Here is a 6,156-nt window from a genome sequence, read left to right on the forward strand (position 1 = left end):
TGGCTATTATCCAAGTATCCATTCCCTCATTTGTAATCAATGTCTAATATTTTGTAATTGAAGATTTTCAAAGGTTATAGAAATATTTCACTGTCTCCAGATTGATCATCTTTCATCCCCTTTTTTTCTTCAAGCTGGACTGTTGCATTACAATTGCTGATATGCCCACAGCCTCTCCTCATTCCATGTGCAGTTATACTGTATCTGTATTTTGTCCAAGACAGCTGAGACAACGGTACCTATCAGGATTTTCTTTCAGTGTACTCTTCATAAAATCAGCTCACACTGCCAAACACAGTGCCCGTCAGAGACTTAAAAGGAATGTTTAGAGGCCAAAATGTGCTGCCGCCAGGAGACCGTTCCAGAACTTTGACTCTTCAGTTTAATGCAGCTCCCATCAGAGGCCCACCAAAACTCAATAACAGAGTGAACTTAGGTTTAGAACTTTGGTTTGACAGCCCCTCATCATCCCATTTAGTCTGACATGATTCAATCATGTAACCTGAGGCTGTACAGTATAATACTTTAAGTGGAATGCTTCACTATAGGGAGATTCCCCAGCCTTGGCGGTTGGTCTTGCTGAGGAGGAGCAATTTTCGTCTATCTTTTCAAGACTTCAAATAGCTACGATATAATATTCTAGTAGTGTAGGGGTTTACACAAAGAGATAGAACCCTATGGGTTTACACCCCTCCAAAAATAATCTAACCCAGAATTTGTTGCATCAATGACCTACATATGACTGACCCTGGAGTTCTCTGAGATAACCCAGTTTGGAAAGCAGGAGGCTAAATGTTAAAACGGTCCTTCATGGTTAGATGGGGTTTAATATAGAAACTTAAGAAAACATAGCTGTGCATCCCTATATTAATTTGATTGTGTTACTTTTTATAAATGTTTTACTTTAGCTTATTTAGCAAATATTTTCTTAACTCTATTTTCTTAAAACTGCATTGTTGGTTAAGGGCTTGTAAGTAAGCATTTCACGGTAAGGTCTACACCTGTTGTATTCGGCGCATGTGCCAAATAAAAATGTGATTTGATTCAAACATGAATAAGTGTGGGATGTAAAAATATAGTGATGGATGATGATGCCAGGACTGTAGCCTAGCAACTAAAGCAACTGATTTAGAATTACTCCAAATGTGTGAATTGTTGCTCTTTCAAAGTTACATGTCTAGACTAACCCGATTGGCACTGTGCAACTATCCTTATAGGCCCTTCCTTTGTAAACCTGAGAGAAAGAAGCAGCTGATTACACATCCTTACCTGACATAATAGAATGTCATGGTAACTGAATTAGGGTCCTAATGCTGAAACGTGATAGAGACTACTAAAGTCAATAGTCTCCTTCATTCAGGTGTCAATCAGAATCACCTTTATTCGCCAAATATATTTGCATGTACAGGAATGACTTGGTGAAATGGTGCTGCTACCGCGTTACTGACAGACAATAGCAGAAAATACAAAATATATATAGACGCAGAATTTACACAATCCACATACAGTACGTACACTATAGGCACTGAAGCTAAAAACTACAGACTATACTATAAACACTTTAAGCTACATTGTAACTATATGTGTAGAGATGGATGAATAAAAACGAATTAAGAGAAACAATTTATCATGATGATGTGCAATGGGGTAAATATACACTATACATACAAAAGTATGTGGACACCCCTTCAAATTAGTGGATTCAGCTATTTCAGACACACCCGTTGCTGACAGGTGTATAAAATCGAACACACCGCCATGCAATCTCCATAGACAAACATTGGCAGTTGAATGGCCTTACTGAAGAGCTCAGTGACTTTCAACTTGGCACCGTCATAGGATGCCACCTTTCCAACAATTGAGTTTGTAAAATTTCTGTCCTGCTAGAGCTGCCCCGGTCAACAGTAAATGCTGTTATTGTGAAGTGGAAACATCCAGGAGTAACAACAGCTCAGCCGCAAAGTGGTAGGCCACACAAGCTCACAGAACGGGACCGCCAAGTGCTGAAGCGCGTAGCACATAAAAATCCTCTGTCCTCGGTTGCAACACTCAATACCAAGTTCCAAACTGCCTCTGGAAGCAACGTTAGCACAAGAGCTTTTTGTCGGGAGCTTCATGAAATTGGTTTCCATGGCTCAGCAGCCTCACACAAGCCTAAGATCAAGCGATGTCAAGCATCGGCTGGAGTGGTGTAAAGCTCGCCACCATTGGACTCTGGAGCAGTGGAAACGCGTTCTCTGGAGTGATGAATCACGCTTCACCATCTGGGTTTGGCAGATGCCAGGAGAACGCTACCTGCCTGAATGCATAATGCCAACTGTAAAGTTTGGTGGAGGAGGAATAATGGTCTGGGGCTGTTTTTCATGGTTTGGGCTAGGCCCCTTAGTTCCAGTGAAGGGAAATCTTAACGCTACAGCATACAATGACATTCTAGACGATTCTGTGCTTCCAACTTTGTGGCAACAGAAGGGGAAGGCCCTTTCCTGTTTCAGCATGACAATGCCCCCGTGCACAAAGAGAGATCCATACAGAAATGGTTTGTCGAGATCGGTGTTGAAGAACTTGACTGGCCTGCACAGAGCCCTGACCTCAACCCCATCGAACACCTTTGGGATGAATTGGAATGCCGCATTGCGAGCCAGGCCTAATCGCCCAACATCAGTTCCCGACCTCACTAATGCTCTTGTGGCTGAAAGGAAGCAAGTTCCCGCAGCAATGTTCCAACATCTAGTGGAAAGCCTTCCCAGAAGAATGGAGGATGTTATGCCCATGATTTTGGAATGAGGTGTTCGACGAGCAGGTGTCCATATACTTTCGGCCATGTAGTGTATATATGGGAGTCAGTCCGTGGCAGAGCGCAAAGGCAGTACAGAGAGCAATATGCAGTCTAGGATGAAAGTGCATGGTGCATAGTCCACTGGTCAGAGCCTAGGATCCTAGGACTGGTAAATTAGTCTGTGGTTTAACATTCAAAATCAAGCAACATAACTTGACTAATATTAAGGATGATAAGATAAGAGATATTGCTTCTTGTAGAGTGTATAAGGTCAGGGTTAGGGCCAGTTATCTTGCACAATGCATAGATACCAACACTAATGTATTGAACAAATAATGAACCAAATAATTGACTGGTTGAGTTTGCTAGATTAAATCTATCGATGGTGCCTCTTGCTGAGCAGTCGATTACAATGCTTTATGGCCTCTGAAGGAAGAGATGAGTACATGAGGATTCCATTGCTTTATCTGTTTGACTCCATCACCAAGTCAATAGTTCACATACGACAGAAGAAACCCTGCGGAATGGTGCATGTCTCCTCTTAGGTAGGAACAGTTCAATCTTGAGGTTTGGACCATTACATTTTAAGCTTAAGGCTGTCTGCCCAACTTAAAGGGCAACTCCGCCACTTTTCAACCTCACATTCATGAAAACCTGTGTCTACATATGTGAAAACTGCACATTTGTATGTTTTGTAGAAAACATTATGTTAAAAAGTTCTACCAGATGATATCAAAAGTGGTTTTCAAACACTTGAGATTCATGGTGACGTGGGGAGCAAGAAAATACCCTCCCTCTGGCTAGAAACTCTTTGCAGGTTTTGAAAATCACAGTTTTTCTTACTTTTAATCCTATCGTGCGATGTCACAGAAGCATTTTTCAGGACCTTTCTTCTGATCTCTTTAACCACAGATCATAGAAACGTGCCGTTTTCACATATGTAGACACTGGGTTTGGTGCTGGAGATAATGAATATGAGGTTGAAAAGTGGCGGAGTTGCCCTTTAAGGCTAGGTGACGGCACATCAGTAGTATAGTAAGCTGAGCCAACAGTGTGGGCCTGTCAAACAGTCATTATGGACCACAAACATCCATTAGGACCAGTGAGAGGAGGGCCAGGCAGAACCGCTGACAGCCTTGAGCAATGAATTTAATTAAATGTGTCACAGGTTTCTGCCTATTTATGGCACAGCTTGAGTACAGAGGACAGGCTGTAACTCTGGTGAGCAAAGCAGGAGATTTATGCCATTTAATCTCCCCTGAGAAAAAACTAATAGACCAAACACCATTTAAAAACCTGGACACTAGCATGTGTAGCTTGCCAAGTGGAAAATAAAAAAAGTATCTTAAATGCAGATAAATGTGATATACCGATGTCAAAAATATGGGCAGAAAAAGAGAAGAAAGCTAAATGCAATTGGAATTGAACAGATCAGCTGGAGGGTCTAATTCCCCCCTGGCTTCATTTAACGTCTCATTTCCCAAGTGCTGAGGGGATTCATATTTGATGTTTTGTTGAAGCAATCAATGACTTATTTTCTATTTACACAGTCTTTTGGGTCATGACTCTTAGGTCCCGTGTGGCTCAGTTGGTAAAGCATGGTGCTTGCAATGCCAGGGTTGTGGGTTCGATTCCCATGGGGGACCAGTATGAAAAAGTATGCACTCACTACTGTAAGTCGCTCTGGATAAGAGTGTCTGCTAAAATATAAGTGACCAGCTATGTGTACATCTCATATCGATTATGCAGAAATGTTTGTACAATGTAAATCAAGTTAATGCTTCCTCTCTGACACAATGTAAATGAAGAACCATCTGAAGAAATGCAATTAGCAGTTTACAATAACAGATGATCAAACTGTGTACAGTAATGATTCATCTGGACATTTGTCATGATTATTCTACAAACCATCAAGTGTTGATGATGAGAGAGTGATAGAAACTGTTCATCATTACAGTTGCAGACTGTTGCATGATACGAGGAATCCAAAGACATCTTTTACATTTTCTTTATTATTATTGAAAGCAGAAAAATAATCAATTTTTTTTATATTTTTTTTTAGTTTACAGACTTCAGACAGAAAGTTGACTGAAAATGTGCTACTTTCATAAGTATCACTTTTTTTTGCAAGCCAAGAGTAATTACAATACTTGCTAATATTAAATGCAAAGCTGCAGAGGGACACATGTCAAGTCTTGATAATTAGGATGAAATGCGACGCAATCATGCTATGAAATATTGTGAATTGAATTAGAATGAATTCTTGTACCATTATTTAATTAGGTTATTTTAAAGCAGGAATCCCTAAATGGTGAAACTGCCATGTCCATTTGCAATATTACAACGACAAATATGTTTTTTTCAAACAACGAACACTGTTTTTACTCCTTCTGACATTATTGCACACATTTACCACGATGCTGGATGCTCCTCTTCTCCGTTTCATTAACAAAACAAAAACAAAAACAAAAACGATAACAAATGTGCTGGGGCCAGCAGTGGCGCTGTTTCCCCTTATGCGGATTTCAGCTTTAAGTATTCAGTTCATTTAAGAGACCTGCTGCCTCAAGCAGTAATAAGTAAAACAGGATTACTAACAAAAATAGATATGTTTAAATGCTATTTATACAGCCAGCTGAAAACTGTGGCTGACAGCAGCCTGACAAAACCTTTGTCTACCTCTCAACATGAGAGGATCTCTGCTGATAAAAGAGGAGATGAAGAGATGAGCCAAGAATGGCCACCTCTGACTTCATTCCTCTTGAGAAAATCTCTGTTATTTTCCAGTAGGGTAGTTCATTGTTAATTTGTCTTTTAGCAATATATCTTTGATTTACTGTGAGGGCACTTCACTGAAGAGTAAGTTCATAAAAGGGATGATGCTCTAAAAGTTGGACAATAATGAATTGAAAGTGCATTAGCTTTAGAGTAAGGAGAGAGAAGGCCCCTTCTGTCTGCCAGACAATCACTCAGATGTCAAATATAAATAGTGTTGACAGCACAAAAGGAATTCCATCTTACCGTGGCAGTAATCCAACAAGCCGCTTTATAGCACTTCTTCCTGTAAAGGAAATCGGTATAACCAGAACCTGATGTTGTGGTGCACTGAGCATTCAAACTTTTAAAGCATCAGAGGGAAACTTTGCTTCCAGAGTGTTAGGACATGTAATACGTGTGACAAAGCCTATCTGCACTGCTTTCCATTGCATGCTATTTGAAACCAATTGAAGGCTGTCTAATTACTGGGCTCCTCTCATTTGCTGAGAAGGATTTGGGTGTGGCCGCCCAGAGGAAGGAGCTCCATGGAGTGGACACCAGGGCTGCGTTCAGTACGTTTTTATGTTCTGGAAAGTTCAATTGAACAGAAATGGTGCTGTACT

At 40.5% G+C, this 6,156-nt stretch overlaps 1 protein-coding gene across 1 annotated transcript in view; it reads right to left on the reverse strand.

Annotated features, from left to right (window-relative positions):
- The window catches only part of LOC121582431 (PHD finger protein 24), a 45,595-nt gene extending 39,650 nt beyond the window's left edge, over positions 1-5,945 (reverse strand). Inside the window, exon 1 of the mRNA XM_041898201.2 lies at positions 5,798-5,945. The gene's annotated coding sequence lies outside the window, so the exon portion shown is untranslated. The remainder of the gene's footprint in view (positions 1-5,797) is intronic.
- Between the last annotated feature and the right edge of the window lie 211 nt (positions 5,946-6,156).

The sequence above is a fragment of the Coregonus clupeaformis genome, chromosome 15 (assembly GCF_020615455.1).
Source record: "Coregonus clupeaformis isolate EN_2021a chromosome 15, ASM2061545v1, whole genome shotgun sequence".
Lineage (NCBI taxonomy): Eukaryota > Metazoa > Chordata > Actinopteri > Salmoniformes > Salmonidae > Coregonus > Coregonus clupeaformis.